This window comes from Crocodylus porosus, unplaced genomic scaffold (assembly GCF_001723895.1).
Source record: "Crocodylus porosus isolate Cpor-Errol unplaced genomic scaffold, CroPor_comp1, whole genome shotgun sequence".
NCBI lineage: Eukaryota > Metazoa > Chordata > Crocodylia > Crocodylidae > Crocodylus > Crocodylus porosus.
Window position 1 is genome coordinate 62,750,157 of NW_017728909.1, and position 24,268 is coordinate 62,774,424.

General features: G+C 43.7%; 1 protein-coding gene across 5 annotated transcripts in view; it reads right to left on the bottom strand.

Moving 5' to 3' along the window:
- Window positions 1-22,706, bottom strand: part of KIAA0825 (KIAA0825 ortholog) — a 373,307-nt gene extending 350,601 nt beyond the window's left edge. For all 5 annotated transcript variants that reach the window (XM_019532383.1, XM_019532382.1, XM_019532379.1 and 2 more), the window contains exons 1-2: window positions 22,571-22,706; window positions 20,872-20,959 (exon numbers count right to left, since the gene is read on the bottom strand). The gene's annotated coding sequence lies outside the window, so the exon portion shown is untranslated. The remainder of the gene's footprint in view (window positions 1-20,871; window positions 20,960-22,570) is intronic.
- Window positions 22,707-24,268: the final 1,562 nt, after the last annotated feature.

Consider the following 24,268-nt stretch of genomic DNA (forward strand, 5'->3'; position numbering starts at 1 on the left):
CCAGATTAGAACTTGTCTGATAAATGCTGAGCTGGGTGTGAGGGCTGATTAGCATTTGGAGCACAGATTCCCCATCATGCAGTGCTCCCCTGCTTCGCTGATCCCAGAATTCACTGCAGTCTCTGCTTCAGGTTTTCTGTTCTGCATCTCTCATGTAAATGAATGGTCATCTGGTTCCATCTCAGACGCAAATGAGACCTAGGGCAGTTGTTTCACTCTTGTCACCCTTATCTGGAGGGTTTTAGGTGCATCTCTCACTGCATTTTAATCAGTTTGTTTAGGTGTGGGGGGGATTCTTTGTGAATCAGACAGGCTGCGTCCTGTGTCAGGGTTCCCCAAGAACAGGGAACTGAGAGGTAACACAGGGAGCACAGGGTCTGACAGTAAGCAAAGAGTGAAGTAGTGAGGAACCAGAGAGCAAAGAGGCTATTTAACCCCCAAGATTTATTTTCCTTGCTGTAGCAGCAGGAGGAGGATAAATTTAAAGAAAAACTCCAATAATTAGACTCTATATTTGGAAAATTATAATAAGTTTGTAAGTTTTCTAGACATAGAGTCCATTTTTTAGTTCTTATATTCAGGGTCATCTTGCATTTAAGAAAATATGATAATTTTTCAGTTAGACAAATATTCATCTATTTCATAGCCCTTTCATGATTGCCAAATGTAGTGGGCTTCAATCTGTAGAAACCATTGTAGTCTTCAGATCAGCTACAGTTTAACATATTTTTCATGTAAAAAAAAATGTTGTTTTGTAAACATGACAGCTAATTCTCATGCGTGCATTCCTTTAAGACTTCTATAGCATATTAGTTCAGTTTACCTGTCAAAACAACGTACTTGTTTCTCTCAGTCTTGCATGATCTACTTGGATTATAGAGAAAAGGCACCTTGATTGTTCCATTTTGAATCATAAATTAAAATAACCAATAGTAATTTTGCTATTCAGTATTCTAAATAATTCAGTGTTCCCTGGCTAATATATGGAAAAAAAATTGACCAATACATTTTGGTCTCCAAAAAGTTCTCAAACCCTACAGTCAAAACTTAAAACCATTTATAAATTACGTTGTAATTTAAAAGTATAGGAAATATACTGAGACCTTTTTGAGATTGCAGAGTTAATGCTTGCCAAAAGAATCCAATTACTCTGAAGACTGTATTATAATATTTTCCCAAATAAATGGAAACAAACACAAAAAGATATGCTTCTTCCAAACTTCTATCAATCATTATGCCATGGTGGAGATGCTCTGCTTTGAAACTCCAGCTTCTTCTCAACCATTTTTTGTACCAGGACCCATTTGTAAACATCAGTGGCCAGTCCTGGCCCAGTGTGCCTCATGTGTGGGGCACAGGGGGCAGTGTATGTTATACTGGGGCGGGGGGGCGGCAAGCAGTCCCTCACAGCCTGGAACTCTGCCAGCCTGCAAGGGAAAAGCCACTGTTTCCCAGCTTTCTCCTTTAAAGGAGAATCCATTTTTAAAGCCTGTTCACAACCCTTTTAATATATTCTGGTGACCTACTCTTGAGTCCCGACCCACAGGTTCAGCAACACTAGTCTATATGACATGGCAAGTGTTAGAGTGATGTAGTCATGACGGTCCACGAACTATGCAAAAGGCAAGGATTTCTTTCAGTGATATCATGTTTTTAGATCAACTGCATAGTTGGGCTAGAGTTAATGTCTCACATTTGAAAACTTGCCCAACTACCCCAGCTATGCATTCAGTCCAATAAAAGGTATCACCCAAATAAATCCTTATTTTTTTACATAATAAGCTTAATATTCTTTATGGAGGGAAGTTACCTTGACTACTACCACTTTCTTGTAGGAATATCAATATCCCTTTTCCTACTTCTAGTACATAAAATATTGAAATCGTATAAGCAGCTAAGAAAACAAGGATGTTGTTACATGTTACAATTAGCACATGCTAACTCCAAGGAATTTTAGGTTAAAGTGAGCACATGTTATAAGCAGTCACACATTAAGGGTTAATGTCCTCTGTAACATGCCCTTCACTGACCTGACCCAAGAGAACTGGCAAGCAGGGGCATGGCAGGAGCTGCAAGTCTGCTCCACGCCTGCCCTGCTCACTGGCTCTCTAGGGTACTATAGGCTTTAGATCAGGACTCACCTAGCCCTTCCTCGGCCTAGATCTGGATCTGCTGCCCCCCTCCCCCGCAGCCTGGATTGGGACCTTCCACCCAACCCAGAGCTAGCTCCTTAGCCCTTCCCCCAGCCCAGATCAAGGATCCTCCAGCTCTTCTCTGGCTCAGATTGGGACCCTGATAGTCCCCCTAGCCTAACCTATATCCTACCAATGCCCTCCCCCTGCTCCCCTGGGGTCACTTGCCCCCATGTCCTCCAGGGCTATTCAAATCTCTGTAGATGAACTGTCATGTAGACAAGAACCTCTGGCTTAACAGTCTCTATAATCCATTCTCCCCACCCCCATATACATTAGCTAGGGGGAAAATGAGGTATGCAGCATTCTAATATTATAAAAGCCTAAGTCTGTCCATCTGTCATGCTCTTATTTACGCTCTGGCTGACAAACAGCCAATCACACATGTTCAAACAGGAGCTGGCAGTGGTGGAGACATGATGGTAGGGACACAGGGGATGGAATGTGGGGGCAAAGCCAGCTGTGCGGTAGCCCAACTACTCTCCACCCTCAGGCACAATCCTCTCCTGCATTGGGCCTGGGCCTACTCCTCCCCTCCCACCGCCACTGCAGGAGGTAAAGGGAGAATGGGCTCTGTCCCTGCACGTTCCCCCTCCCCCCATCATTCTTGACAGGCACTTGGCTAGTTACTCCCTGAAGGCAGGGGCAATGGAGCAGACAGAACCAGACTCATCCCCCTTCCCTGCAGGTAGCAATGATAGAACAGAGTTGGCCTTCCCCCCCCACCCCCCAACTTAATCCAGGTAATGGTGGCAGCAGTGCAGGGGAGAGAGAGGCGTAAAGATACCATGGGAGAGGCAAGGCCACTGGCTCTGGCCTTAGCCTGCCCCTCCCTCCCTCTGTCGTTGCTGCCTGCCAAGGCAGCAGCAGTGGAGGAATGGGCCCAATGCAGGTTGGGGGGAATAGTGGGTGCACCGCAGCTGTGGCAGTGTGGGGAGGGGAGGAGTGGGCCTGGGCCTGACCCAGGCGGGGAGGTGGACCAAGCCCAAGCCAGGGGAGAAACCGGCCTGCCACAGCAGTGAGAGGAGCGAAGCAGCGAGCCTGGCTGATGCAGCAGGAGGAGGGGAGGAGCAAGCCTCCTTCCCCTCCACCACCTCAGGCCCAGGCCCACTCTTCTGCTACCCCCACGGTGGCTCCAAGCCCGGTCCTCATGTTCGCCTACCACCCCCAGCTCTGCAGGAGGGGACCCCACACCAACCGGGCTGAAGCATGGCAGCTGCAGTGGCTCTGACTCATGCAGGTGGTGGTGGAGCAAGCCTGGCCAATACAGGCTAGAAGGAAGAGGGGAGGCCTGTGGCACCCCCTGCCCTGGGCTGGGGCTTCTGCATCACACCAGGCAGCCTGGCTACAGCATCCACCCTGGGCAGTGTCTCCTGGCTGCCCCGACCTTGTGAGCATGGGCACTAGCCCCAGTGCCGCTATCCCAGCCATTCAGCTCCCTGCCACCTCTGAAGGGCCTTCTCACTTCCTTCCCCCACTGGAGGAGCAGGTGCCCCCCCACCACACCCCTAGCCACACATGTCCCCCTGCCCCAGTCCTCTGGCCTTCCAGCCCCCACCTCCCATACACTTACCTACAACCGGTTGCCAGGGCTGCTCCCACCACCCTGCCTGGCTGCAGCAGCCCTGGTAGCTGATGAGTCCCCACAGCCCCAAGCAGCTCCTCGCAAGCTGGAAGGCTGCCAGTCTGCAAGGGGAAACTGATGGTTTCCCCACAGTTTTCTCCTTTAAAAAAAGGAAAAGCTGCATTTTTGTCCTTCAAATGAGAAAAATCCATGTTTTTTCTGCATTTTCCTGCAGCAAACAGAAAACCCAGATCCCTGATTATGTTTCTCACTTAATTTCCTCTATTGTGAATAATGTCCTTCACTGAATAGCCAGGTATTATTCTTGCTGAAGATCTCTGCTTTTAAAATGTAAATTAGTCATTGTCTGGAAGGCCCTGGCTCAAGTGTATCAGACTATGTTCACAAGGGTCTATCCGACTGACCATTACACATACCCAAGCCCGATGTTAATTCTTTAGTGCGAGTAGAGGAGGAACCCTTAAATTAGTCAGTGCTCTACTAAACAGCCTTGGCCCAAATATGAAAAATAAAAGTTACATTCATAAATACAACAATTCAGAGTCATAATAATGATACTGCTAAAGACAGCTTGATGCTACCTATACATAGAGACTACATGTCATATCAGTAAAAGAAACTCAAAAAAGCATGCATGAACACCCCAAAATAACATGGGTGCATGACATGGTTACACTGTTTCTCATTCAGAGGGTGCCAATCTGTGCAGGCTACCTCAAGTTTGAGGCACCATTGCCTGGAATGTTAATTTTATGGTACAGACAATGGCGGATCCAGAGCAGGTGCAGCGGTGCAAACATACCCTCCTTTTGGACTGCACCAGGAACAGCAGAGATTTTTTTTAAAGTCCCCAAATTGGTTAAAAAACAAATCTCTCCCTCATCACTATTCTCAGTACGCCCTCCCTTCTTCTCTGTCCTGTGCAACATAGGTGCCCTGCTGCTACTGCCTGTGGCTAATGAGGAGGGCTGCAGAGCCACTCCTGCCTGCTCCACTCAGGAACAGTGGCAGCAGCAGGCAGAGGGTAGGCTGTTCTTCTCTGCCCAGTCCCCAGTTATTCCCTGCCAGCCTGGGAGCAAATGGGGGCAGTGAACCCATCTACTGCTGTCCTCTGCTGAGCCCCTCCTCAATGTGAAATGAACTGGGAGAGTTACGATTTGGGAGGGCTATGGGGGCAGAGAAGCCCCAGAGCCACTGCTACCAGGCTCAGGAGGGGACAGCAGTGAAAGCAGCAGGTGAGATGTGCCTTTTTGCCCAACTCCCCCAGTGTTTCCAGCAGCCCAGAAGCAAGCACAGGCCCTGGAACAGGAGTGGCTCTGGACTCCCTTCTCTATCCTCCCCCATTCAGCTTGAGACAGCAGCAGCAGTGAAAGCAGCAGCAGGAAGAGGTGAATGGGAGGGGAACAGAGTGGGAGCCAAGGGCAGAGGGTTCAGAGAATGAGACTGTTAACTGATTTGGATAATTTAAAAAAAAATTCCTGCTAATAGTTCCACAATGTGGTCTGCCTGCTTGGGGCAGGGGAGCTGAGAGCAGGGGCACAGCAACCCCTACAGGTCTGGTCACTGCTCCCACACCTCCCTTCATAAAATCCTGGATCCGCCCATGGATACAGGCAAACCCTTTTGTGATAATCACATTTTAGCAGATTAAGGAACATGTTCTAATTGCACTATCACAGTTACAAAACTGAAGGGGATGAGACAACTGACTTCAAGATGTTTTATTATTCAGCTAATACTACTGAACCATCACTTTAAAATGATTCCTTATATCTCTGTGTATTTTCACAATTATACCTAACAGCTTTGCAGCACATAAAATTTAGTCTATAATCACACAGCTTGCAACAGCAGAGACGGCAATGGCTAAAGATATTACAGTTCACTGTGAAGTCCCCATCGCTCATGACTTCACATATTTACAAAGAAAAAAATTAAAATACTTAATGAGCGGCCTCATATGAAAATTTAACATAAAAAATCATAATTTGAAAAGAAAAGGACTTTATTAGAGTTAAGTCAAAGCTTTTCACCCAAAGTATGTGTGTTAAAATTCTTTTCAAAGCTTAACTGCTGATAGCTCCTGAGTATGAAAATGAAAATGGAAGTTGAAATGTGTCTACAGAACAGAACAAGAGCCAATTAATCTTAAAATAAGTAACTTTCCCTGGTAGGCACAGCTGGATCAGTATGAATCTGAGTTTTTCGATCATTTTAGTTCCAAGCTTTTGCTAGCTTAAGATTCGCTCTCCCCCATCCCAATTTATTCTCAAGTCAGAACTTTTCCAGAATAGCTCAGATGAAGTCTGAGGACCACAGATCCTAGCTTTGTTTAAAAATTGCAAATTCTGATTAAAAATAAATAAATAAAACCCACATTAGCCAATGAAAAAAACAAAAAAACAAAAAATCAGTGTTTTTGCACAATTAAAATGAAATGGCTTTCTTTGTACACACAGCACCTCCTGAAATGACCACACTGTTTTATTGAAATATTTACAATTTTAAAGCAACTTGGAAGCCTACCGGTGCCTCAATCATTAAAATAAAATAAATTCTAAATACTTTATATTTTGGTGATTTTTTTATTTATTATTATTATAGCAAATCAGAGCTTCCTGGTGCCCTTTGTTCACCAGGATGTGGGTCCAGCTGTGTCTCCCCATGGTTTTGTGGCACTGAGCAGCCCTTACATGCCGGTGCCCTGCATCTGGCCATCACTCCTAAGCCACAGCCCTGCCAGTGCCCCTCATTCCTGACCTACAGCCCCCTGGCCTTGCCCATGCCCTTTACTCCTGACCCATACCGCCCATCTGCCAGAGCCCTTCGCTCCCAACCTGCAGCCTCCAGCTGCTAGAGCTACAGGACCCAGAAGCTACATGCTGCCCACTCCCTCATCTGTGGGTGCCAGCCGCTGCCAGCAGTACCCAAGACCAAGCCTCCCTCCTTTCCAAATAACATCCAAGTCATGGCAGGGGAATAAATGAGGTAAGGGTTTCTAGAATTGGTGCTCGGGCAGGAATTGGGTGGCCACCAGGGGGTGTCACAGCTGCCCCCCGAGACCCAACCTGTCAGTGATGCATTAACTTTAAAAATGCCACTAGTTTCAAAGTGGTTTCAGCTGGAAGGAAAAATGCTATGACAAGCTATGTTTATATAATTAAATTAAATGTTATGCTTTTAAGTTAAAAATATCAGAGTAATACAGGAGTGAGCAAATTATGAACCATCACCGTCAATAAAATGAACAGCCTGTCAACTCTTTTTCAGGAGCAGAGCCAAAAAACCTGGCCAAAATCTTAGACTTCATAAAATATGAAAGCCCAACAAAAATGTTTTCTTTTAAAAAAAGAAAGCTGATAGATAAAATTTTAAAATTAACATATATTTGTAGGCGTTAACTTACAGGGGTCAAAAACTAAGTAGTTTGTGCTTCAAATTCTAAAGAGGAATGTTGGTTTTATTGTGCACAAATGTCATTCATTTGAAAGCTTAAAAGTCTATTATGAATTTTAGTAAATTTGTTTAGTTTAGAGATAACATTAGGATTGTTCAATATTGCACATTAAAGAATAGATTGAAAAGTATTGTAAGATACAAACACAGAGCATGGCAAAAGCCTCTACTGTGGGCACTTCGTAGTTTGGGAAGAGGTGTGCAGAGATATCAGCATGCTTCATGAGGGTCACCATCTCCAGTGACTCCTAAACCAAATGCAGAGGAAAGCACCAATTGGCTATCCAGGCAAACTATACTCACCAGCGACTCCCTCCCTGCGACACCTTCTGCTATGAATGTCAAGCCAAAGTGTACCTATTCATTTTCTACTACCAAAAATACTCATCAATTTCACTTCTAGCCTGCAACAGATTCCAGCTGCCCACATACTGTGGAGCTCTCAATCCAGATGATTTTCTTTTGACTTGGCTTTGGACAGTTATGAGGACACCATAGAAAATAACTTGAGTCATGAATTGACTCATTGTCAAATAAAGTGGAAGGACAAATAAATCAGGTCTATACAAAAGGCTTTGTTTTTTGGAAATAAGTAAAATTTTGAACAGACCAAATTTTGGCAAACTATGGGAAGTTGAAGTCATCTGGAAAGAGGAGTTCAGGGACCTGAAAGCAGAGAATACCTGGAATTTCTTAAGTCCAATGCTGGCAGGTCTAGTGTGTGCTATATTCTTACTGGCATGGAGTCAAAGCCTGCCACCACTTCTTCTAAGGAAGTTGTTCAGTCCTGTGCAGGAAGTTGTGAAGTGCCATGTATGGCCATGCAGACATGACCAACGCCCACTCACGTGATCTCCCAGCTTCACGTTCCTGAGGCAGTAAAGTTTAGAATGCCAGATAGACTCTCTGGAACCAAGGTAAAGGGGGAAGGGTGGGGAAAAGGAACAGTCTCTTGTGAACTGAATGACCAAGCGTGCCCTGTCATGCTTCACATCACCTGTGCAGTTATATGTATGGCCCCGAAAATCATGCTGCTAAGAAATTGCTCCTGGAAAAGAGCTAACATTTTTTCATGGAATCACCATTTTTTCTGAGCCAAAACACAGTTTGAATGTATACACTTATGCTTTTAGTGATCCAAAAAAAGCATCTCAGTAGAAATGCAAGACCTGTCCATGGCTCCACATTCTACTAACAGGGGAAGAAGGATATGTTGGTGGGGAGGAAGAGGAGGACAAGTGAGAAAAAATGTACGAGGACTTAAGAAGTGGGATACTGCAATACTGTGCACTGAAGTGCCTAAGACCTTTTTTGAATCTGAATCTAAGTGGTCTAAAAACATTGTTTTCATCTCTATATTCTATGATTCTACATGTCTGATTTTCAAGGAATACAAGTTAGGAGAAAAATAAAAGTTAAATACCTGATAGTTAATGTTTCTGATTTTAGACACAAAGACTTGGTTATTAATGTTACACTCAATCTATTGCAAGTCCAAGGGCCATAAAAATTACCTTATTAGGTGGTCATTCGTTATTCTGGCATATCACTGGGAATCTCATGTCTTTCCAACATTATGAGGATTGTGATGGCAATACTGTAAAAAAGAATTAAGAGAAATACATCAAGGAAATAGTAGCAGCAGAAAACCAGCAGAACCAAGTAATTAGAGGACCCTTAAAAGAACTGATAGGCCTGCACTTGCAGAACTGAAATGGTTTAAAATGGAGATCCCAAAGTTTTGCTCTTGAGAACCTCTTAATGGGTGGGATATCAAGGTGGGAGCAACATAAAATAAATGTACATGTTTATGTTTAATAGATGAAACATAACATCATATCTACAAAGTTAGTGAGGAAAATTCAGTATTATGCTCAAGTCAAACTTGAGTAATACTTAGATAACTGACTTTTCTTGCCAATAAAACATGTTGAGCCGGCTCACATAACTGAGCATCTTGTAAAACATTCAGCAAGTCAGCATCCATTCTGGTGTGTAAACAGCATTCCCTGCTGGCTTACAAAGCTCATTACAAATGGCATCAATTATCCTTAATGGATAACAGAGCTGCTGCTAAGGTTTATTTGTCAATTACTACTGAGGAGTCAATGGCTACAGCCTCAATCTGTTGAGGATGACCACCACTGAAAAGTCCCATTGTAGGCTGAACATTAAACACTCTAGGTCACGCTGGGTATGCCTCATTTAAAGACTGCATTAAATACTGGTTATTGACTTGCAAGTTAGCTTGCTACCACATGTTCTCTCAGTTGGCTCCCCATCCTTTAACATTATAAAAGACAGCTGTATTTAATATAGGAGTTTTTGACTCTGAATAAAAATGTATTTTCAAACTTCAGGATTCTTTAAAACTATTCAAGCATAAATCAGTGATGGCTTAAGAAACACACTGAAGATTCATCAGCTGAAACCAAAGTTATTTAAACATTTTTTGTTGTCATCATATTGGATGTAACAGGTAAAAAAAAAAAAGATGAGGACATTAACAGTTAAAATAAATAGGAAACTTTTACATTGCTTTTAACCTCAATCCCCAAGACCAAAATATAGACACTTCATACTCCTAGCAATATAGCTTTAGATCACAAACCAAAATCAGATCATTACGATGATTCAATTTTCTTGAAATTGTTGTTATTTAAGAGTAGTCCAACAAAATGCAGTAATCTTAAAATAAAGTCAGTTTAAAAAGTCATGCCAATTGCCAGAAGTGTTATTTAATTCACCAGAAGAGCTCCAAACCAATTTGTTCTACGAGTTAATAAATAACTTCCTATTTTGAACCTTGAATCACTTTTGTTTTTACAGAGAATGTCGCAATTCAAGATATTTTTATTTTGAAAAACCTAAAAAAGTCAACATACTCAAATTGAGATACAGGAGTTTCTGGCCACAGAGAAAACAAACACAAAATCCATCAGTTAATAAAGTGCCCTCTTCTCTCCAAAAGGAGATGATTCCAGTCACTTTACGATGGGTGGCCTGAAAATTTGTAACGTGACACTCATGGCACTTACATGTTTTTCTCCCTGGCCTACCTAAGCACAGAAACACAGGAAATCTAAATATTTGTAAAAGATATAGCTGATTTGACATAGGTATTCCAAATCTGCATGATATATTAGAACTAGATAAAAGCAGGGTGGATCCAAAAGGGGTGGAGCAGCACAATCACACCTTCCATTTGGACCAACTACATGAGCAGCCCCCAGAGACTATTTTATTTGTGTCCCAATAGCAAGTAAGAATTCCCTTTTTCCTTCTTCCTCCCATGCTCAGCAGCATGTCTCCTTTCCTCCCTTCCTATTCCCTCCACACCTGCGCACCACTGCTGTGTCCCCACTGTCCACAGCCAACCTGAGCATAGGAGGAGCTCCAGAGCCACTACTGTCCCACTCCAACTGGGTTGTGCAGGGAGCTGGGCTGTGCTGGGGACACAGCTCCAGAGGTGCTCCTGTCTTGCTTCAGCTGGGTTGTACAGGGAGCCAGGCCTGGCACCCCTCCCCCCCCCTCAGTAATTCCCCACCAGCCTGGGAGGGGGAACCCACCCACTACCACCACTGTCCCCAGCTGAACCTGGTTCCCCATTCAGTCCACAGGGAATGGGGCAGGAGTGGTACTGGAGCCTCCTCACCCCAACGTCAGCTGGGGACAGCAGCAGTGGTAGATGGTGTAAGGAACGACAGGGGTGATGATGCTGAGTATTGGAGGAGTCTTACCCAATTCGAAGACAAAAAAAAAAAAAAAGTCCCCAGTTACTGATCCTACTGCATAGCCTGTCCATACTGGTTGTGGGGTCAGAAGGGAGATGCAGCAGTCAGAACTCTGCTGCAGAGTAAATTAATTTACTCCAGCCTAATAGGGGCACGTGTGTAGATGCCAAGATGTTTACTGTGCAGCTAAGTAGTCTACTGTGCATTAAGTGTCTCATGTTGATGCACCCTTTGTCCACACACTTAATTGTGGGGAAAGGATCTGGAAAACAGTGCTGGAGCACATCAGTACAGGAGCCTTTGTAAGCTCCAAATGACATCCACATAAGGTCATGACGTCTCAGATAGGTGGTACAGGCAATAGTGAAATGCATTTCCTTCAGGAGCCCCAGGCAAAGAAGCTCTGCCAGAAGCCAGTCTTAGCAGATCTCTCCAGAAGCAAAAAAATGGAGGGCTTCCAGGAAGATTGTGTTTAACACCGAAAATTGCAAGGTTCTCCACCTTGGAAAGAAAAATGTGCAGTATCCTTATAGGCTGGGCAGTTCTATGCTGGCTTGCACTACAGATGAAAGGGACTTGGGGGTCATGACTGACCACAAGATGAACATGAGCCTTCAATGTGATGCTGCAGCTAGTAAGGCAAGCAAAACATTGGCTTGCAACGATAGGTGCTTCTCAAGCAAATCCTAGGATGTCATTCTCCTGTTGTACTTGGCCTTGGTGAGGCCTCATCTGGAGTACTGCAACCAGTTTTGGGCTCCACAATTCAAAAAGGATGTGGAGAAGCTTGAGAGAGTCCAGAGAAGAGCCATGTGCATGATTAGGTCAGGAAAACAGACCTTACGATGACAGGCTGACAGCTATGGGACTCTTCAGCCTGGAAAAGCGCAGGCTCAGGGGCAATCTGATGGCTACCTACAAGTTTATAAGAGGTGCCCACCAGGATCTGGGGGAACATTTGTTCACCTGAGTGCCCCAAGGGATGACAAGATCTAACCATTTTAAACTCCTGCAAGACCATTTCAGGCTGATCATAAGGAAGAATTTCTTTACTGTCCAAGCCCCCAAGGTCTGGAATAGCCTGCCATCGGAGGTGGTTCAAGCACCTACTTTGAATGCCTTCAAGAGACATTTGGGTTTATCTTGCTGGGATCCTATGACCCCAGCTAGGACTTCCTGCCCTGGGGCAGAGGGCTGGACTCAATGATCTTCCGAGGTCCCTTCCAGTCCTAATGTCTAGGAAATCTATGAAGAGCCAGAGGATACATGGCACCCATCCAAATCTAGTACCCAAATAAGAGGCAGACTCTATGGACTTCCCAGCAGATACATCTGGAATCAGGTCTCTAGGTGCCTAGGATTTAAAGCATACATTTAGAATTTACCAAGATCTAAGCTTCACCTAACTAATGAAGGCCTCTGATGCACTCATTCAATGTGAGCACAGTTCTGTCACAACATGGATATAGCTTAAACACACTGTATCAGGAAGAAAACATGAAGACACTCAAAAAAATATTAGAAGTAGAGAAAAAAGGCTCTAATCTCCCCATCCAAAAAAGGGAGAAAGCAAAGAGATAGCCAATGGCAGGAAGACAATTCTATAACAATTCCAGTGCTGCATGTCACAGCAGAAGTGTGGGGCCAGGGAAGAACGGAAAAAAACCCTAGTTCCAAATATGAGAGACTGCTAAGAATTTTTTTTTTTTTGAAAGAGAATGAGCAAAAACTCATAACAGAAAGGTGTATCAATATATTAAACAACACCTGTGGGGAAAAGGCTTTAGTATAGTTTGTTGGCAGCCAGCACAAGTCAACAAGCATTGGTCCATCTTTAGTCAAGGCAAATGAAAGCTATTATCTGTTGCTTCTGGAAAACACTTGAAATTGTTCTGTAGGGCTAGGGACAGATATTACACATAAACCTGTTTAAGTGATCAGAACCTGGTTTAAACCTGTAACAAAACAGATGTTCAATGTACATAAACTAGTCCGAAAATGGCTGAAACCAGTTCGAGATAAACCTGGTTGAATGTAGTATCAGACTTAACAGACTTGGGTCAAACCAGTTTATGCAATGCCTGTCCCAGACCCTTTGCTGATTTAAGATAAACTAGAGACCCCCAGCATCCTGGCATGCTCTCTGGACTGAGCAGGGCTCTCCGCTCCACAGCAAGGCTAGCCCCTCTCCTCTGCTCCCTGGCTGCAGCCCAGAGACTGCAGGCTGCTCCCCACCCTCACCATTCCCTGCTAAGCAGGAATTCCCCTCCCCTCTGCCTTGCTGAGGAGGTGTCTGTGTATTAGCTACCAGACCACATACTGGCTGCAGTCCCTGCTGAATCAACAGGTAGCTGGTAATGTACCTCTGTTGTTTTCCTACTGGAGTATTTAACACTTCTCAATTCCCTGCTGGGCTAATCAGAGCATCCTGGCCACACCACCCCTCAGCTTACTGCTGTGGAAGGGATGGGAGGGCTACTCTAGCATCCCCCTACTTCTAGCCTGAGCCACATGTCTGGGATGTCTGTGCAGTTACAAACCAGTTCAGCCTATCCAGGTTAGAGTTACCTGCAAAGATTGAATCAATTCAGGCTCAGGCTTTTTGAATGTCTGCCCCTAGCCTAGGAGACTTCAGAAGCAGATCCTTTGCAGTTGACAAAAAATTTGTGACAGATCAATGAAGCTTAGTTTGAAAAGGTATCAAAATCTAATACTTTTCCTTATCTTCTATATTTAAAAATTTCATTGGACCACTGTGGTTCTTCTGAATGTGGAAATGTTATGTTACTTGGGATCCTCTGCTGGGGGAGGGGTAGAAAGAGGAAGAGAATGGGTTTACAGCCAGCAGGTAGGGCCCCTGCTAGTGTTAATTTCCCTTTTCTCTAGCAGAGGCTTTACCATATTTCCCTAATTATAACATGCACCAAATTTCCAGCAGCTGAATTTCTAGGGAGGAATTCATGTTGTATGCAGGAAAACATGATTTCTGAACTTTGTCTTCTGTTAATTCAATTCAATTCCTACATGGTTTTAACAGCTGGTACCTCACAAAAGTGTAAGTATTTATGTATTTTAAATCTATCATTTAAACTTTCATAATAGTACCAAAATGTTAATGTTTAGCTCTGATGTCTCTAGCAATAACAGTTACTAAAGTTCATCTGTTACTCCTGTAAAAAAAACCCCCAAAAACAAGAAAACCCACTGTGCATGTATATGCACACGTGCACACACACATTCTACTATACGATTAAGTTTCATTTACTATTTTGACATAGCTAGAATTGCATTCTTGTATAACTTAGTATCTTAGGGCATCTCAGCCTTCCAATGTTGTGGAGACAATTTGTTCCTAGCCCTAGTGATTCACAAGGGAGTAATCTTTACAACTGTCACTCTGGAACACGAGTTTTGTGACTGAGCCCTGAAAGAGTATAACAAATCACAGATCTCAAGTGAAAGTTATTTCTATTTCCTAGGACATTGCTTAAATAAATATTTGCTAAATTGTGGCAAAAGTTTTTCATTAGCAGAATACAAAGGACTGTACCTATATCCAAATCTTTTCTAGTTATAAGAAGTCAATATGTTAATAAAGTGTATATAATAATTTCTACAGTTTTGTGCACTATAAAAACATAGAGAACTCCATTTTAAAAAATGCAATTAAAGTTATTTGTAATGGTTGGCATTTAGCTACAAAAAAACTTAACTAGTTTTTCATGGCTGGATTATATGGGGATATCCTGTCTATTTGTACCTTTCTTTCCGTAAACTTACAGTTAAGTGCCCCTTGGCAGCCTGTATATAATATATGGCTTTAAAACTGCTTCACAAAGTCAGGCTGCAGAGGGTCAACAAAGATAGAAAAGCAAGAGGCAGCTGCACAGAACCCAGTAGGTTAGAAAGATAAACAAAACGTAAGCATCAACTGTGCCAAAATGGTTACTTATACAGCAAATGCACCAAATTCCAGTGCCCCATGAAAAAAATACAAAATGCTGCTGCCACAATCAGGATTCAGAGTCTTTTACAGCATGAAACACAACAGATTTATATTCATACATCTCCGTTCTTAAGGATTCAAGAGTTCTGAAGATACAATCATACAAAGCATTTTAAAGAAAATAGCATGATAACATTAACATGTTTACTGAACACAGAATGAAATGCAGATAACATGCATACAAATATGTGGTACCATTTGCCTAAAAATTACGCTCATTCACTGGAAAAAAATGTTTCCAATTTGTCTTACAATAACTAGATCTCTCAATTACACAATAGAAAAGAAAGTTGTCCTTCTTGCAGTTTTATACACTGCTTTACATATGTGGTTTAACACAGTGATACATACCCTGGTAGTAGATAAATTAGGAGAGAAAGCAGCAATATTTCTGGCTCTTTGGGCATGAAATAGAAGGAAGTTTAGGAATGAGGTGAAAGGAAGATCTTGCTTCCTGTCCCTCCCTTCCTGTTTGCTATAGCTGATACCCCTAAATATGCTCCATCCCTTTATGTGCACTACAAGTCCCAATAGCTACTAACACCTCATGACAAGGGAAGTAATGGTTCAAAAGGCATTTGGATTCATAAAGTATTTGGATGAAAAGGCATTTGAATGCATATCTTGCTGGGATCATTTGACTCGGGCAGACTTCGGGGGGTTGGACTTGATCTTGCAAGGTCCCTTCTAGCCCCTAATGTCTATGAAAAGAAAGAGAAGCCACTTCCACCAATCACTATCACCAGCCTACATGTTTTAGTAGATATGAACAAAACTGAAAGTCACTGGAGGCACTTTAGAAGTGACTGACTGAAATTATTTTTAAATTCTCATGAAAATCTTGCCAATTACTTAATATGAAGTCTTGGGCAAGTCAACTAACTAACAGCTCAATTTTTATACTTGTAAAATGCAGATAGTAGAAAATGCTACCCCAAATGACTCATTCTGGATATGCATGATTTAACACAGTAAAGCAATGTGTATGTACTACATTACTATAAGTGCAGAAAGATTTGGAATTCAACAATTATATGTTTTGCCAACAGCCTTGTGGATAAGGTTTTGTGTAGCTAGTAGAGCTCAGGATATCCACATTTAAATCATGTCTTCATCACAGACTCCTTCTGTAACCTTGGACAAGTCACCTCATCTCTCCATGTTTGGCTTTCCCATTTGCAAAAACAGTCAGTGCTAGGCTCTTTAAGCTATAGAGCTGTTAAACAATGGCAAAGACTCCTCTTCCTACTCCTCCCAGGTTTTTTTTTAATTTGTTCCCATATCAGTAGGGTTTCTCCACCGATGGTTAGACCACTTTCTACATTTAGGAATTTGTCAGATGTGTCATGCTGTATGACAGAGAAAGAAATGCCATAAAGTTAAATGCAAGATCTCACTGCATCTTCAGCAGTAAATATTTCAACTGTAAACACTAAAATAATTTATGTTTTTAAATAACAATCTATTCTGCCACTGTTAGATTTATTTAAAAATAGCATGATGCAAGTTATTAAAAATTAATGTGCAACAGCCAATCCATTTGATCCCATTTATACAAAAACATTTATGCTCCAAATTTTCTACCAATAGTCAGTAGAATAAGCAATCATTTGACCTGTTCCTTCAATTCCTAATCCTCAGTTTTACACCCTTTGAAGTATAAGTCAGCCCTATAAAACTTGAAAGAAGGATGTGTTGTTGGTTAAAACAATTCATAAGGGAAGAAATTAACCCTTTCCTGGACCTCTCCCTCAATAACTAGCAAAAATAAATACTGAATCTTTTGGTGTTAAGTCATAAAATTCATCATTATAACTGCATTTGCTGCTTAACATATCCCAACAGTGAATCTAACATTTAGAATCTATCATATCAACATAGTCATCATGATCCAAGCTGCAAATAATAGAGAGTGTCAGTGTCAATTTTGTTTTCTCACACTTGCTTCCCGTCACTTCATCTGATTTTAATAATCCCTGTCAAACCACAAACAGTCCAAATTACCTTCTTGACACAGAAGCTTTCAAGGAGGAGACAGAATCTCAACTTTCATTTAGCGACAACAAAAGAAAGCTGTCCAGCTGGACAAATATTATTTCCACTCTTGACAATCTCTATAGTAAAGCATGCGTTTTAATTTTAACTGAAGCTGCCAAGAGTTTGATATGAGCTTCTTGTTTAGTACAGATTGACTCGCAGGATTAGCAGACCAACAACTGTAATTGTGTTTAAAAAAAACCAACCCAGCATTTTCCATTAAAAGATAAGTCATACTCTGTATCTAACAGCCCAAAGACGTGTGCAAGAGATAACAAATGTGTATTATGAACTAAACACCCCACTTAATTAACAAAAAAAAAATAATGGAGAAGTACTTTCAGAAGATGTGATCTTTGATCTTTTTACAGTTCCAAAAGTCACTAGCTAAGAGCTGCTAAATTCACTAATAATTGAACTAAGGAACAATATGTTCAAGAGGTTGAAAATATGATTGATAATCTATAGGAGGTGAGCATTTGACTTGCAGGCTAAATACAGGCATTCAAAAAGCCCGAGCCTGAATCAATTCAATCTTTTCAGATTACCCTAACCTGTGTAGACTGAACTGAGAAGCAAGTGAATAGACATTCACTTTTGATTCTGGAAATGCAGCCACATCCCTGCAGGGGCTCAAGCTAGAAGCCAGGGGTGGGGGCACTAGAGCAAGTCCTCCCATCCCTTCCGCAGTGGTCAGAAGGCTGGAGGGAAGCTCAGCAGGGGGCGGGGGGTGTGGCCAGGTCCCAGCAGGCTGAGTAGGATTGGAGAGGGGTTTAAACCTTCACCCTGGCCTGCAGGGACCCCAGCCAAGTGTGCCTGGAGGAGGAGGGAGAAGCAGCTTTTGCCAGGCTTTTCAGGGTGAGGAGCATGGCCAGACCCTGGTTGGCACTTAAAGGTCGAGCAGTGAGAGCAGGGCAATGGCCAGACCCTGGCCACAAGCCTGAAGGGGACTGGGGGGGGAAGAAAAAAATCACAGAGAAGTGGGGCTGGCAGTTATCTCTAGACATCTTATCATATCTAGCCCAGCCCCTGCCAAAGTCCTGGCCAGATGCTTTGGCAAAAGCACTAAAATCTAAAGAGTGGAGGGTTTGCTTGCCAGGGGTCTCTGTACTGCTAGGGGGAAAAAACCACCAAAGGTTTCCTGCGGCCGGTTCCCCCACATCGCCCCACAGCGGGGCCCAGTGCTGTACCCCTCCAGCCCTAAACCCTAAGGCAGCACCACACAGAACCCCACCTCCTCCCCCAGCCTGGGTACAATCTGGGCACACAGCTGCCACAGACCCAGCCCAAACCACAGATGGCTAGGAAGGGCCCTGCCCCAATGGCCCAGCCTGGCCTGGCCCAGCCCTGCCGTCTACTCACCTTGCCTGGAGCTGGGACTGCGGGCCAGGCTGGCCCCAGACAATTTCACATCTTCCACAGCCCCAGCCCAGGCCACAGCCAGCTGGAAAGGGCCCTGCCTCCACGGCCCAGCCCGGCCCCTCCACATCCACCCTCAGCAGTGTCTGTAGCAGGTGGAAGGTAGGGCTGGGCCACAGGGGCAGGGCCCTTCCCAGCCAGGTAAGGCTGGGGCCATGGGAGCTGTGCGCCCAGATTGGGCAGGGCTGTTCTCCTCCCCACCTACCACGGGGCCAGGGGAAAAAGCCACAGGAAGTCCCTGGTGGCTTTTTTTTCCCCAGCAGTGCAAAGCCCCACTGGCAAGCAAGCTCTCTGCTCTTTAGATTCTAGTGCTTGTACCAGAGAGTCTGGCCAGGGCTCAGACAGGGGGTGAACTAGACCTAGAGGACCTCTTGAGACCCTTGCCAGCCCCACTTCACTGTGATTTCCCCCTCCCTTTCCCCCACCCCCCCAACTGCACCCAAGGCATGGGGCAAGGATCTGGCCATGCCCTCACTCTCGCTGCTTGAGCAGCAAGTGGGGGTAAAGCCAGGCAAACTCCAGCTGGGGTCCCCCATGGGACAGAGGGGGAATTAAACGCCGCTTCCCTTCAGGCTGCTGGTACCTGGCCACATGCCCCACTTCTGCCACTGGACAAGTGAGGGGCACTCCATAGCAGGGTTTCCACCCCCATTCTCAGTCAGCTGGCTCCGGCTAGGGAGGAGAAGAGAAGAGTGAGGCCAGCCTTGCTCTGTTGGAGCAGACAGCACAGCTGAGCCCAGCCTAGGGCTTTAGAGCATCCTGGGATGCTGGGGGACTGTGAGTTAACTTAAACCAGGAAGAGGTCTGGGATAGAAGTTCCGTAAACCAATTTGACCTAAATCAGTTATGTCTAATACTATCTTCAACAGGGTTTATCTTTAACCAGTTTCGGCCATTTTGAAAGCAGTTTATGTGCACTGATTTTGTTCTGTTACATATTTAAACAAGTTTCTGATCACTTAAACCGGTTTATGTGTAGCTTCTGTCCCTAGCCACAATATATAATCAGGCGAATAAGCTTCCACAAGAGTATCTTATCTGCAAGTATCCTCCCTCCAACTGACTCGCCTTCAAAGTAAACATGATAGCATAACTCACTGCTCAACCTGGATCAATTAAAAAGTAATTGATTTCTCTGATGAGCCATGGTATTGTATAATTACCATTCTGTTTAAAGTTTATGCGACTCAATCAAAGCATAGTATGAAACTTTAAAAAACTAAATTAAATTTCAATGCAGTACTAGACGTCTGGGTAGTCAGATACCAGGCTCACTCACTGTAGAAAGTGTTGTATAAAGTAGTATCTGATTTTGAAGTGATGTTAGCTATTATAAAGAAATATAAAATAACCAAGATTCTCCCAGCTGAAGATAAGTCTCAAATTGTAAATTATTTTTAAATATATTATATAATGTTTGTCTACCCCAAGTACGTGGTTAATTCAAAGCAAGTTTGATCAACCCGAAGTGATTCTACAAGTAATGATAGCACGTTAAGACAATTAAGGCCCATCTTGGATGAGCCCATGAAAATGATTTATTACAGGGCTGTCCAACTGGAGGTCTCTGAAGGGTTATCTTGTGGCCCCTGGCTCATGGCCCAGGTGCTGCTGCCATCAACGAAGGCTCCAGGCTATCCCCTCCCTTCTATACCTTCTGCTTTCTGCCCCCAGCCCTGGGAGTGGAGCTGAGGAAGCCCATAGTTAGGGAGATCAGGGGGACTTTGCACGGCATGCGAGTGTCAACACAGTGCATCAGGAGCACCACATAGCATATAGCAGGGGGTACTGCAATGGGAGGGGGACACTTAGGTGGTGCAGTGCAGTAAGGCACACAGCCCACTCAGAAACTGGACAACCCTGATTTATTAAACAGGCAACTCGGCATCTAACTGGGGTATTTAGCCGCAAATAAAATCTAGAGCTTTACAATGAGAGAATTGTTGCATCTATTTCCTCTTTCCTAAGTTGGAATATAGGACCAAGATCAGGCTTCTCATTTTCTTTTGGACTAGTAAGTGGCTGCCTATCTGCTTTCCTTTCAAAATTGTGAGTCATGCTGTCTTTCTTCAGTTGGTCCCCTTTCCAAGCAACCCAAGTAAGAAAGAAAGCCATACGATTCAAGCCATACGATTGCATTTTGTTCTTTCACAGCAATGCTTCCCTAGTGTCAGGTTAACACTGAAAACGCATGTTTTTCTTTAAACAGAACACTGATTCTGTTAAATCATCTCTGCCTTTAGCTTAAATCCCTCTATCTTAACTTTTACCCCAATATCACATTTACATGTAAAATGTCAGACCTCTGCCAATGCCACCAGACACTAAGATAGCTACTAGTATAGTCAATGTTCATAAAAACAAAAAAGGCCAATCAAGGTTGCTTTAGGTGCTTAAAATCAGGTTTTCAAAGGTGTATCAATACTGAAAAAATCATCCTGCTTGATTATCAATCTTTGCTCAGAAGAAGCCAAGATGAAATTTGAGATAATAAAGCAGATCACATCAACCTGCATTTTACAGAGCTGTCCTACAAAGAAAAAGAAAGTAGGAAATTACATAGTTATGCTTACGTAGACAAATAAAACTTCTAATTTTCTATTTGAGTAAGGATATAAATGTGAGAACGATGCCACACTGAATCCACAGCAGAACGTTTACATAAAAATCAAGTGTTGATTACATACTTTCCTTTATGAAGCGATTTAAAACTTTTAATATTTATTGTCTCTTACCATATAGTGCAAGGGTGGGCAATTATTTGGGTGCGCAGGCTACTAAGGCAGTTTTCAGGAGCTGCTGTGGGCTAGTCAGTGCAACCCCGCCTCTCCCTCCCCCTCCCCCCATGTACAACAGCCTGGAGCCCACACACCCTATGGCTCTGACCCACCATCAGCACCCAATAGCAGCTGAGCAAACAGCCCTAGCCTCAACGCACCTTGCACCCACTCTGGACTTGCCTCAGCCAGAACAGACCAGCCAGGACCCATGTGCACAACCCTGACACTGGCCTACCCTGCATCTGCTCTGGCCCCCCAACCCATGCTGAGCAGTAGTGGCAGCTGGGCAGAAGCTGCTGCCAGGTGTGAAGGAAAAGCAGTTTCACTGCTGCTGGGTCCTTCTTGCTGCACCCACCCAGAGCCCACACCTGGGCTGCCCCGTGCCTCATCTCTGCAACCATCACCACTACCACCAGAACCACTTTCAGGCCACCCAACGGAGCAGCAATAACAGTGGAGAGGAGCCTCAGGGAAGCGGCATGGGCTGCAAGCAACCACAGTAAGAAGGGCCCAGCAGCTGCAAGAGTAAGGGAGACCATCTTCCCCTGCTCCCAGCAGCAGTTTCTGCCCAACTGCTGCCAGTGCCCAGCATGGGCAGGCAATCCAGAGCAGAAGTGGGGCAAGCCAGGATTGGGACTGTGTGCTTATGTCCCAGCTGGTCTGCTCTAGCTGAGGCAAGTCTAGAGCAGGTGCAGGGTGGGCCAAGGTCAGAGCCAGGACTATGCGTGTTGGTCCTAGCTAGTCTTGATGGGGCTGGGGCCAGTAGTGCTGGCAACCACTGCAGCCTGAGCTGCCTATACCTGGAATCCAGCCATGGAGCCACCCCAGCCCCGTTGCGTGCCTTGGGCCGGCAGGATGCACCACAGGCCAGATGGTGCCTAGGCCAGGAGGGATCAAGTCCCTTTGAGCCAGATCTGCCCTGCAGGACATTTTGCCCACCCCTGTTATAGTGTCATTCAACCTCTTCCAAACAAAAATACCTGGGTATCATGGCTGACATTTCTGCCCTTTGTTTGTTCTCCTTCACCACGCTTTCAATCTTCTCTGCCTCTTACTTCCTCCTTTACAGCAGCTGCCAATTCTCCATAAGCCCTCCCATTTCTTCTACTTTATCTGTTAAAATGGATAGCAACGAAGTAACTAATGCTGAAATGTAAAGCGCTTTCAATCAGCTCAGGAGTTAAACACCCAGAGAGTAGACAGAAAGCAATATTACTGTTTCAAGCTAGCTGTTTGCAGGGAGACATCCTTTTTAATTCTAGGTTTGCCTTCATAAGGTGGTGTTTGAAACCATGGATACAATACATTTTCTATTTTCTTATTTTTAATAGAAGACTGCGGTTGCAAAAAACTAAATATACCATTTTGGTCCTATAAGCAGCCACAGTCTATTTGTGTGCCCCTCCAGCAGTTTAAACCAGACCAATTCATGCTTCCATTTCAGACTACTGGACCAAATCCTTCAGAATATGCACCATACCTACAAAGAGAAACTTAATGTTGAAGTCATTGGCTTGAGCTATATCTCATTTTCACTGCTATGGAAGACCATCCACTGGAACAAACTCAGCTCCTTATTCTCTTGATAGTTCACTAATTAAACAGCTAATTCTTGTGTGTAATTAAGAAAAGCAAATATTTTCTACTTCTCAGTCTGCCCATATGATGCTTTGCAGCTATTTTAGGGAGTCCTCAGTATTCCAAGAAAGAGTTCCTACTGCTTTGGCCACTGATACAATTTCATGGTTTAAATGGTCCCCATTGTATAACCCGCCAATCTACATTCAGTGTGCCAAGAGGATTTTCTTTTCAAATGACTAAGACCAACTTGAGTCTGCATGACAGACTTAACTCAGTAATGCTGCAAACTCACCTCATTTGCTAAGGGATATTAGGGGCATCGCTAACCCAGGTAGAACATGAAGGCATGGTTTTGGAGTCCATGAAACTTCATGATTAAACGTATATCAAAACCTACCTAAAAACAGCAGCGCTCCATCTACAGGGCAAACAGTCAAATGAACTGTATTAACTTTGAGTACCCATTATCTTCAGGATAACCGAGCACCAAGCATTCCAAAAATATTATCCTATTTCACTAGGAATCCTGTATACATTTAAAAAGCTCTCCCATCAGCTGTTTGTATTTCCAATGTTTAGTACTACTTGATGAACAAATACACTAAATGGAGTAGTAGTCTCAACCAAAGACTTCTGAATCTAAATCATGCCCTCCTTGGTTTGTGAAGCAAACAGTTCGTGCCACTATTAATCAAAATAGCCACTCATCATTCCTTTCCTCCTTTAAACACCCAATAGTTTGGCCAAATCTGAAGAAACTCACTTTTTCTAAATCAGCTCAAATCAATTACTGCCCAGGTATCAAACCTCCCATTCCTCTGCAAGCTTAATGAGAAGCTACCCAAAGGCTAACCGAAGGCGCATCTAATTGCAACTAATATTTTAGATCTTGTACTCAGAGTTCAGGCCAAGAAATAGAACCGAAACCACTGTGGCAGCACTGACAGATAATCTCATTTTGTCCATGGCTAGAGATCAGGCATTTCCTTTTTTTTAATCTTCCTGGATATGTCTATGGTACACAATACTGTTTGTTGTCTTGAGAAATTACAATCTCACTAGAGGGTTGGCTAAGATCTGAATAAATGCCATAAAATCTTTTAAGTCTTTCCTAGAATTTACATCCAAGAAGGATGAAGTAATATAAGATCTTTTTCATCATCCATATGCAGCCATTATGGCTGCTTACAAATACCACCCCCACTCAAACAGCACTTTACTTTAAACTCTACACACAGAGCCCAGCGCATGCCCAGGAGAGGTACTGCATTAGTTTGAACCGGCTCACCCAATGTCTGTATAGACTGGGAACTTCAGTAAGGCTTTTTTGGTGCTTTTTAAAAAAATCTAATAGCTGATTGACTCAGCTCTAGACAAAAGCACCAAAAAGCCCTGCCGAAGTACACGATCTATACAGAAACTGTTGAGCCAGAAAACCAATACACTGCCCCTTCCAGTGTAGTGTGGGATTTTCCCAC